Here is an 11,436-nt window from a genome sequence, read left to right as displayed (position 1 = left end):
GGGGGTGGGTGTTTAGCCTTGAATTTAAGTTGCAGGTTAGGACTCCCTTGTTCCTGAATACCTGATTCAATTCCCAACAACAGCTCTGACTCCAACTTTCTGCTAATGCAGATCTTGGCAGGCAGCAGAGGTGACTTAACGGAATTGGGTTCTTGCCACCCACATGGGAGACCTGGGTGGAGATCCCAGCTCCAAGATTTGGTGCCGCACCAGCCATAGCCACTGAAGATATTTAGGGAGTAAACCAATGGATAGAAATGTTGTCTGTCTCTCTGCCTCTGAAATAAATGGCAGTTTTAAAAAGGAAAGAAAATTGTGCCTTAGGCTTCCTTCAAATTTGAAATCTCCATCAAGCAGTTAACACTTTGCCTTCTATTACATGCCTCTATTATGAGCTGTTTACACATAAAACACTCCAGCATATCATTTGTTAATTTTTAAAGTTCATATTAAAACACAAAATCTGAAGCCTTGGATATTGATCATAATACGCATTAGTCACTGAATAGAAAACAAACGATATGTGTGTGAAATAATTTACATTTCATTGTCTTAAATTAAACTTGAATTAATCTCCTTCACAGGCATAAGTTAGGAGTAAGGTGAGAAAGAAGATTTAGTGTTACTATTTTATAACATAGTATTTAAGTCATAAAAGTAGGATAAAGAATATAAATCTGCAATATTACCTTAACATAATCACTAAGAAAATAGAATAATGGACAGATGGCTTAAAATTATACTGCAATTTTAAGTTTTTGCTGTTTTCTTTTTTTCAGTCTGGGTATATAGGCTTTATTAGGGCAAGCATTTACAAAACCATAGAGATCTCTTTAAAACAAATAAATGTCCCAAGAACTTTGTTAAACAGTGATACAAAATGGAGCCAAAATCGGTAAAACTAATTATAAATGAACACATTTCAGCACATAAACCAACAAATCTTTTCTATATCTTTGACGCCATGATCTAATTACATTATTTTCCTGATTATATGTGGAAACCATACTTAATATAGATAATAATGTACTTTTCCAAAGTAAAGACATATACTTGATTTAACATTTTTATGAATCTGCTGCAAAAATAAACCTCACTGGGAAAAACATTTTTTTAAATCTTAGAAAAAACAGACATATGAAAAAGTAGATATTATGTATGACTAGTTTAACAATATTGTCAGGTAGGAAAATAGAAAATCATTATTTAAATATTATAAGAACACAATATAAAGCAAAAAGTTTTCAAACTACACCAAGATATTCTGAAATGAATAAAAAGCCACAAGATCACAAAGTAGGTGACAACCATCTCTAGGGTGTAACAGATACAGAAATGCCATAGGGAAAATGAGCAAAACTGTTTCCTGAAGTGGTGGTGACAAAGGACAGAAGTGGGTTTCACAAATGCAAGAACTATAGTGAATTAACTTACCGCTTTCTTCAAATAAAAGTGAGAAACTCTTGGGAGAATGTAAGCAGCATTAGCAGACACATCTTACATCGGTTAAGGAAACAGTTGATATTTTGCAAGAAAAGTATTTCAATAGCGAAAATGCTGCAGGAATCAGAGGCACGTTCTGCTGAACAGCCGCCTCAGCTGTGGGCTCCTCGTGAGACTGCTGTCTGGCAGCAGCACTCCCATCCATGGTTCCATTCCACCAAAGCACATAAACTCTGCTGAGTGCTCCACAGTCCGTGTGTATCTAGCTTTGTGTATCCTGAGCAACATGGGCATTGAATGCTCTTTGAAATGCATCACCCCACAGGGCTGGGCCACCTGGTTTCATCTGAAAAGTAGCCAGTTCATAGACGCCTTCTTTTGGAGGCTTTTCCATTACCAGATAAGGAATTTCACTCTCTTGTTTATCCACAAGAGGCAAATCTGGAATGAAAGGCTGCTCTTGCCATTCTTTACCTTTGGCCAAAGCTTTATGAACTTCACTTCGATAAGCAAGATTATCCTACTTCCAAATATGAAACACTTCATTCATTCTGCACCAAATTCTACACTGCAATAGCCAACCAATTCAGAGTGCGCTGTCCAAAGATGAACGTTTTCCGTAAAATTTTCAAGGAACTCATTCATCTTTGAGGGTTTAGGATAATAGGTAGCAAATTCATAGACCTTCGCATGGTTTTGTCTGGGGTCTGTAGCAAAAGATGAGCACACCTGAGATGCAAACATCCCTGTAGTTTGTGCCATATACTGTTTCAGAGGACAACACAGTGAAGCCTGGAAGCGCTGAGAAAGGCTGCTAGCCTGTGTCCTGTCCTGTCTGAGACCTGCTCTCCGTGGTTTCCCAACTGGAAATGAGCCTATTTAAAACAGAAGTTAAAAAGGGAAGCAAAAAAAAAAAAAAAAAAAAGTTTCAGCTTCCCAAAAGACATGCGAATACATGTTAAGTCCACCAGGTGGCGAAAACATGCCGTGTGCTGTTCTTTCGTGCTAGCTCAAAATGTGTTTTACTATTTAGTCCTCTCTATGCTGCCATAAAGCATTCCCATATCAAAGAGCCACCTCTTTCTAAGGCAGCGCTTGCTGGTACACAAGTTAGGCACACTATATGCAAAAGCACAATGGGATCAGGACAATCCTAAACAAACGTGATTTCCAACAATTGGTATCCTCTTTGAGACTACATTTATCACTTTCACTTTATTGTTCTGGGCTCTGTCTGAATCCCAGTGCAGCAGGATTTCTGTATTTTCAGGTGTAAATATATTTTGCAAAGTGTATTTAGAAATTCCTTTACCTGGGTCTCAGAGTAATACAAATGATATTTCCTGGTAACGGTAACAAGGGCAAATCAGAGGTCCTAAGAGGCAGTGTGATTTGAAGCGACTGGAGGAAACTGCTTTTCTTCCCTGTCAAAAAAAAGTCTATTTTTGCCCTAACTCAGGAGGACAAAGTAGCTAAAGCCCCACTTAATTATAGAATTGCTCTTTACCATAAAATATCACCTTCTATACTTGCTCTTTAAAAAAAAAACACAAACCCTTCACACTAACTCCTTCACAGGGGTCACACTAAATCTCATTTTACTTGAAAGGCAGAGAGGTGGAGAGACAGACAGAGAAAGAGATATTCCAAATGTCCACAAACAACCAGGACTGGATCAAACCAAAGCCAGGAACCCGGAACTCAATCTGGTCTCCCCTCTGGGTGGCAATGATGCAAGTGGCAGTGATGTCAGGACTTGAGGCACCATCTGCCGCCTCACAGGATGGGCATTAGCAGGAAGCTGGGTGGGAAGTGGATTAACCAGAATTTGAACCAGGCTGTTTGACATAAGATTAGGCATGCAGCCATCCCAAGCAATAGCCTACTCACTGCATCAAATGCCTGTCCCAGCTTCCTAAGAATAAGGAGAAACATTCATCACTTTTATGTCAAGTTCTTTTTAAGCACATTTTATTTAAAAAAAAAATGTATGTGCAATGGTAGAATAAATGTAACTGTTCATATTACACAATTAAGGTGGGGACAACCCATAATTCTGAGACTCAATCTGCAAAGTGGGAGTGGGCAACTGCAAATGCCATTTTAGTCATCTGAACTGGGAGCTTTTGAAAGTTGCATGAACACAGGAGAAACAAAAATCTGTAGTTCTGTAGTTTTCAGAGTATGCTCCAAGAACCCTTAGAGTTGCAAGAACTTTACAGGGGGGTCTGTGAGATGAAAACTATTCATAGTAATATTATAACACTGTTTTATTCTCACTCTGTCACAAGTAGACTGTGTAAAGTTCTAGAGGCACTATCACATTCACTGACAGTTAATGAATATATTTCCCTATTTTACAAAGTACATTTTATTCGAATATAACCAATATCAGATGATATAATATAAAATAGACAATTGTTTGAGGGTCCTCTCTAACTTTTGCATAATGAAAAATGTTCCTGAGCAGAAAATGTTCCTGAAACCAAAATGGTAAACTTCAGATCGTGTGTAACTTTTCTGACTTTGCTTACACAGTCCGTACATCAAGTACTCAAGAGCTAGAACTAGGGATTCTTCCTTCTGATTTATCACAGAAAAACAAGTCTAAATTTCTAGTAACTAATAATTATACTTCTTCAAATGGGTCTTGGAAAATTCTCATATCCAAAGCTTTCCTTCAACTTCAGAATTAAATGCAAGATTATATAATGCCAATCCAGCATTTTAGAAAGGTATTATATTCTATTTTTGACTATAAAATTATTCATATTATTTTTTTCTTTTTTTAAAATTATTCATATTATTTCTAAATGCAACACCATGTTGAAGTAAGAAATGGAAGACTAGATATAAACACAACAATGTGAATGCATCTTAAAGACAGTGCTAAAGTTTTTGAACAGTAAGCAAAAGATGAAATCTGCAGCACAATTTGATTTACCTAAATTAAAAATGAATGCACAAAACACAGTTCACAGTTAGCACAATTACAGAAAAGAGCATAAACATGTCTTTAACCACTGACTATGGGAAGAGAAGAGATGACAGTGAGGATCTATAACAAAGAGAATGAATAAAACAAAATCTTCCCAGACTCGTAATAATGACGTGCCCCAAAGACTATGAGCTCACACATATACTACTGTCACAAAACGCAGAACAGTAAAACGTTATCAGTAACACACCGCTCAGAGATGACCTGTAGAACATTCTCATGTTCATCATTACAATCTTTTATCTTTTCCCATTTTCCTGGCTAAATAATACATCTTATTCTATACTTTTTCACTTATACAATTAATACTTGTCTTGGCAAACTTCCTCCCATGCAGTCTCATCCACTTATAGTATTTTATGAAAATGTAAGTCATTTTAAACCATTCCCAAATTGGTAATGATTTGCTTCTAATATTTGCTATTTTAAATAACAGTAAGAATACATACACAGTTGGAAGCCTGTTTCCCTGGAATAAATTCCATTAACCAGAATTTGTTAGTACAAAGGGAATAAATTCAGTTAAGCGGCTTGTTATAAATAACAAAATTGATTTTCAGAAAGATTGTATCAATTTTACACTATCACCATCAATGTAAGAAAGAATCTGCTACTAGATTAACTGAGAATCTACCTGTCTTTTTGTCAGTCCAGTTTGATTAGAAAAACATAAAATCACATTCATTTTCCTTTTTTTTACTTTTATTTAATAAAAATAAATTTCCAAAGTACAGTTTATGGATTACAATGGCTCCCCTCCCCCATAACTTCCCTCCCGCCTGCAACCCTCCCATCTCCCACTCCCTCTCCCATTCCATTTGCATCAAGATTCATTTTCAATTCTCTTTATATACAGAAGATCAATTCAGTACATATTAAGTAAAGATTTCAACAGTTTGCACCCACACTGAAACACAAAGTGTAAAATACTGTTTGAGTATTAGTTATAGAATTACTTCACAATGTACAGCACATTAAGGACAGTATGCAACTTATCTGATTACTACTGAAGTCAAATGTTTTGTCTTGGGGGGAGGTGATCTCAATTTTTCTTCTTGTGAACAGTTACTTTTTTAAAAAAAGATTTATTTATTTACTTACTTACTTGTTTACTTATTTATCAGAGGGCAGAGTTACAGAGAGAGACAGAGAAAGAGAGAACAAGTGAGATCTTCCACCTGCTAGTTCACTCCCCAAATAGCCACAACAGCCAGAGATGGGCTGATCTGAAGCCAGGAGCCAGGAGCTTCTTGTAGTTCTCTCACCTGGGTGCAGGGGCCCAAGCACTTGGGCCATGCTCCGCTGCTTTCCCAGGCCATTATCAGGAAGCTGTATTAGAAGTGGAGGTTCTGGGACACAAACCAGTGTCCATATGGGATGCCCCTACATTTTTCTTAACACAATATGTGAAGACACTGTTTTATAACCAGGGAATTCTGGCCTACTAAAGAAAAGGTTAATTGCGTTTTAACTGGCCATATACAAATCATGATAAAGATGACAGTGCATGTTGTCCAATTTTAGACAAAACCATTGTCTTCACATTTAGGAAATTATTAAAAAAAAAAAAAACTCTTTAAAAACAAAAAACACACCACTGTGCTAGTTCTTTCTGTTTTCTACTGGATCCAGTCTCTGTCCATCTCTGTCCCTGCTCTTTGCTCTGGGAGGATGACCTTGGCAGAATGCATCACCTACTCTGTTCTTCTCTGGCTCCTGGTTAGGTTTGGTCAACAAGGGTTACCTGTATATGGTCTGCGCAGAAGCCAGAAGTTGAGGCATGTGGACCCTTCATTTCTTACCCGCTTCACTTACTTCTGGCATGGTTACTTAGACTGCAGCTTCTGTTTAACAGCTGCTTTTCATGGTCCAACTCTCAGCTGGGCTCAGGAACTTTGGTTTCTTTCCTTTAGGTTACCTGGTCTCCAGAGCTAATGGACTCCTTTCAATCTGTAGGTGTTCAAATAATGCTTTCTGGTTGTTTTAAAGCCAGGAGTAAGAAACGCAATCCAGGTCTCCAGTGTGGGTAGCAAGAACCCAAACATTTCAGCTATCCCTACCACCTCCTAGATCTGCATTAGCAGATAGGTAGGCATTGAACATAGACACTCTGATGTGGGATCTGGGTATGTTAACCACTAAGCCAAATGTCTACTTCTCAAAAGGTGGTTGCTTATTTGCAATATAAGTGAATGGGTGGTGTTGGGAGACAGGGCTGTGGTTCAGAGAGCAAGGGTTAGTTGATGAGTGATATTCTATTTACTGGTTCATTTCCCTCAAATGTTTGCAAAAGTCAGGGCTGGGCCAGGCCAAAAGCAGAAGCCCATCCAGAACTCCATCCAGGGCTACCACACGGGTGGCAAGAACCCAAGTACTTAGGCCCATCATGTACTGACTTCTCAGGATGCATTAGTGGGAAGCTAAATCAGAAGTAGAATAGCAGAGACTTGCACGGGCACTCTGCTATAGGATGCAGGTGTCACAGCAGCAGCACAACCCACTGCACCACACTGCCTGTCCTTAAAACTATAACCTTCTTCTTCCTTACCTGTCTCGTCTGAATCTCCATACATACTTAATATGCATCATGGAGCTGATGTCTTTCTGCTGAACACGCCTAATTTCTTCCCCAACGTTGCACCATTCCTCAGCAAGTTCTCTTTCTAGTTTCTAGGACCAATTCACAAGTCTTTTTCTTTCCCAAAAATGAAACTAAGGCTTGAAATGCTACTCTCTTCCAATTTCCTCTTTCAAGCTTTGAACACACAACGATGGTTCCTCTGGTTGTATTTTTTTCATTTTTATCATTAGTTTGGGGACTCAATCTAGTGCAATCTAGTGCTTATGTCTTGGCTATCTTTTAATTTAGGAAATGGGTCTTATTGTTTTATATTCTTTAGCAAATGGTACTGAGTATTTCTAATTGTTCACAAATATATTTTTAGCTAATATAATAAATGATTTAGCAAATATACAAAATAATGCTATGTAAACAAAAAAAGTTCCCTTATAAAAATTAATAAGCATTTTGCAGAGAACTTAAGATGTAAATTCTGACTTAGTAAAGTGCATTGAGTATGTGACTTAATTTTCAAAACTACATAAGTTGGTGCTTTATTTAAAGTACTTCACAAGGGAAATTTTCTAGTCCTCAAATGCAGTGAGAACCACACACATTATTGGTGTGAGTATTCATATGGAAATGGACTAGCATAATCTGGAGGCTGTTCACTGGAGTTAGGATTTGAGATTCAAGTGAGATTCACAGTGAAAGTTGCTAAAATATCACACTTAGTAAGCCTAACTGGCTTTTCCTTAGAATTCCAGAGCACATATGAATGTGTGTTGTGAATCTGGAGGGTACAAAAGGCTTTCAAGTACCACTGAATCGGGATTCAACTCAGTTTCAACGAGATTGCTACAGCCATCAGTTTCTGCAGCCCGCTCTCACAATTTCCTAAGCAGCTCTCACAGCTGCATAGCAAAATGCTGGAGGGCTCACAGGAAGCACAGCTGTGCTCCCAGACACAGCTGTGCACCAGAGCAATTACTGGGTGGGGCTCCACCCATTGTTACTGGCCCAAACTAATGGGACTTGCTAACTTGGTTTGTATGAACACAGTATCTTTGAGGTTAGTAGCAAGGGACATCAATCCACAAAGTTGTATTATAAGCCATCCAACTACAGAATGGGACTGAGTTCATTTTATCTCTTTCCCACACAATACACACCACACACGCACACTTGCTCTGCTTTGTTCCATGTCTTTGTGGAGTCAATCTCATTGGATTATCATGTGAAACGACACTAGTTTGAGTTTGCATTGACCCTGAAGGGAGCTTTACACACTGATCAGCTATATTTTTTTAAAGGAAGGATAAAGAAAGCTTAATCTTTCTATGTATGTAACCAAGAAAGCACAAACTAAATGGATTTGGATAATAACTACTAACTCAATCTTTAAAGAACAACTGATTCAGGATAGCTCTGAATCAACATTCATTCAACAAAATATTTCCTATGCATGTACATTATGCAAGATATTTCACAAATAAAGTAGATTTCTTCCATTGTTGTGGGAAAATCACTAAAAAGAAGGCTGGTAAAAATACTTTTTATATTAGTGGATTTAGTCTGTGTAACTTCATGAAAAATAGCTTTTAGATTCATTTTTATGTTTTAAGCAATGTTATTTAGGTTTCAGGTTAAACATTGTTAATATCTGTGCTACTACTAATGTAAAAAGTCATATATGGTATGCCTGATGTTTACAAAGATTTTTTTAATATACTTACAGGTTTACTTTATTCTCAAACTTGCATTTTAAAAATCAATAAAATAACACTATTTTACTTAAGAGTTTCCTTAATGAGAGAATGCCAAATACCTTATAAATTCTCATATTTTTTATCAAAATCTATTTAATACCTATTTGATATAAGGGTAAAATAATACATCTAAGTCCAATTACCTAAATGTCAAAAAGGTAAATACAAATACTGGGTTGACTGGAGTTGATAATAAAAGCTAAATACTACATTTTTCTTTTACTTGGTCATCATTCCTCCACTGTTTCTCAGAACGCATTTTGGGTTCAATAATACTAAATTTACCTTTCTGTTCGATGCACTCCTGCCCCACTCACTTTTTATTTGAGGGGCACGAATGGCGCTCGTTCAGAGACAGCTGGTATATGAAACTATGAAGACTTAGGGCACATTTGGCCCAGGGGTTAGGATGCTCTTAGGAGACCACTTCCTACTGGAGTGCCTGGGTTCGAATCCTGGTTCCATTCCCAAATCCATCCAATTCCAGTCCCTTCCTAATTTCCTAGATGGCAGAAGGTGATATTTAAAGCATTTTGGGCCCTGCCACCCATGTGGAAGACCCAGGTTGAGTTCCTGGCTTCTGGCTTCTGCCTGACTCAGCCCTGGCTCAACTGAAGGCATTTGTGGACTGAAACAGCAGATGGGAGATCTCCCTGTCTCTGTCTCTCTCTGTGCCTATGCCATTCACACAAATAAAAATTAAAAAATAAAATTTTAAATCTACAAAAAGAGGTCTGTATCAGTTTACCTATCAATCTCTGTGCAAAGAGTTATGCAGAGAGTTTTGTTTTAAAAATCAAATCAATTCAAAAACAGATTGACAGTAACTAGAAAAATATTCAGTAATATATACAGAGAAAACACTCATTTGGCAATGCCCACATTTTATATGTCTCAATTGACATTAGCATTTTTTCTCTATTCTGTACACACGTTTAGGTAATGTTGTCATTATGAGTTCATCAGCTATTCCATTAACAAAAATATTCTCTTTCCTGCATTTCCCTGGCACGGGCTTTCTTCCTCCTGCCTTCCCACATATGTGCTCTTCCAGTAACTAATCTCTACAACTCTGGCAGTAAGAATATGAAATGTTTAGTGTGAGATTTAAAAGAAAGATGGAAGCATAAGTGCCAGTCCTTGTGCTCTAAGGCACAGAATTAAAATCATATATCACTCCTTCCTACAAAAGTCTTTACTCATTAAATTTATTTTAAACATAACTATCTGTACTAGAAATAACCATGTTGCTATGCATTAGAATGTAGATGAGATTTGAAGAGCAGACTTGTATACAACTTTAGCAATAACTTCAACTGCAGACTGCTCCACGAACACGGCATTAAAAGGATGGGTATTTTGACACTATTGAAAAAAAAAACCTCGAACTTTTGCCCCTCTTTCAAACTTATGATAGGCAATGATGATGAAGGTCAGCAAGGAAAAGGGAGTGTTTCTTACTAGATCTTTCTTTAGATGGAAAGAAAAGAAAACATGTAGAGCCAATACTCCCCACTTAAAACTCTGGCGATCAATGGGTTAATCAAATAATTAAAGCCAGTGGAGAATCTAGAAATTGTAGCTATGTGTGGCTCCAAAATCAGTATTAAGTATTTTCCCATTTTGATTACCAGATGCTCTGGGAGCACCATAGAGAAAAACTAAGACTTCATTTCAGTAAAATCCCAAAACAAAAACAAACTGTAATATAACTTTCTAAAGAAAAGGAATAGCAAAGACATAAAATAACTAGCAAATGAGGCAATGAAAAAAATCTTCGACTGGCATGTAGTACTTGGTCTAGGAGACAGAGGCTTGGGGATTTTAATTAAAATTTTCACTAAGAAGAAAATATATACATCTGTTTAGAAATAAAAACCAATTTGCTCATCATATATGCAGAAGGGTACTCCTTAAAGCTTGTGGAAAATAGAATTAAAAACAATTTTATTTTGGTGCAAAATAATTGAAATATATGTTTTAGGGTGGATTTTTACCATGAGCCTCTGGTCAGAAGAAAGCAAATGCATTGGTCCAGAGAATGACTTAATTCTCTTACATATTTACTTTACACCCTTTCTAAAAAAAAAAAAAAAAAAAAAAAAACCAGAAAAAAACTCAAGCAATTTAATTAGTGTCCACAGAAACTTACTGGACAAAATCAGCATGTGTAAATCAACCCCTACATTTTTTAAAACTCTAATCGTTAAGGGTAACTTCCAGAGATGAAAGTTTCCAGCCAATTCTTTGCATCTTTCACCCTAATTCATCACGAGTTTGCCAGCCACTATTAAAACACTTTCACATCTAAATGTAAAGTCCCATATCCTGACATTGATCCAAGTGCGGAACTCCTATTGAAGTCGATGAGAGTGTTGCACAGAAATCAATGACAGGATATGGACCTCAAGACTGGACCATCTCTCCCCTGGAACCTTTTTTCATTGACACTCAGAAATTTGAGAGTATTACAAGAAACAGGATATATAAAGCCGAACATTTGTACTAGGAGTTCCATGGTACTCTGCTTCTTCTCTGGCAAAGTTTTTAATGGGTTGAATGCTAGTTGGATTTTACAAAAGGGCAGGGGGCACCATACAACTGCCAACTTCGGCAGCGATGCGCTTGACTGGAATTTCATCTCTCTATGCAGGTGAGCAGGCCTG

At 37.2% G+C, this 11,436-nt stretch overlaps 1 pseudogene; it reads right to left on the bottom strand.

Annotated features, from left to right (window-relative positions):
- Window positions 1–725: 725 nt before the first annotated feature.
- Window positions 726–2,247, bottom strand: LOC100339900 (protein NipSnap homolog 3A pseudogene; annotated as a pseudogene).
- Between the last annotated feature and the right edge of the window lie 9,189 nt (window positions 2,248–11,436).

Source organism: Oryctolagus cuniculus, chromosome 3 (genome assembly GCF_964237555.1).
Source record: "Oryctolagus cuniculus chromosome 3, mOryCun1.1, whole genome shotgun sequence".
NCBI classification, from domain to species: Eukaryota; Metazoa; Chordata; class Mammalia; order Lagomorpha; family Leporidae; genus Oryctolagus; species Oryctolagus cuniculus.
The sequence above is the reverse complement of the archived record's forward strand: the minus strand, read 5'-3'. Positions and strand labels throughout refer to the sequence as shown.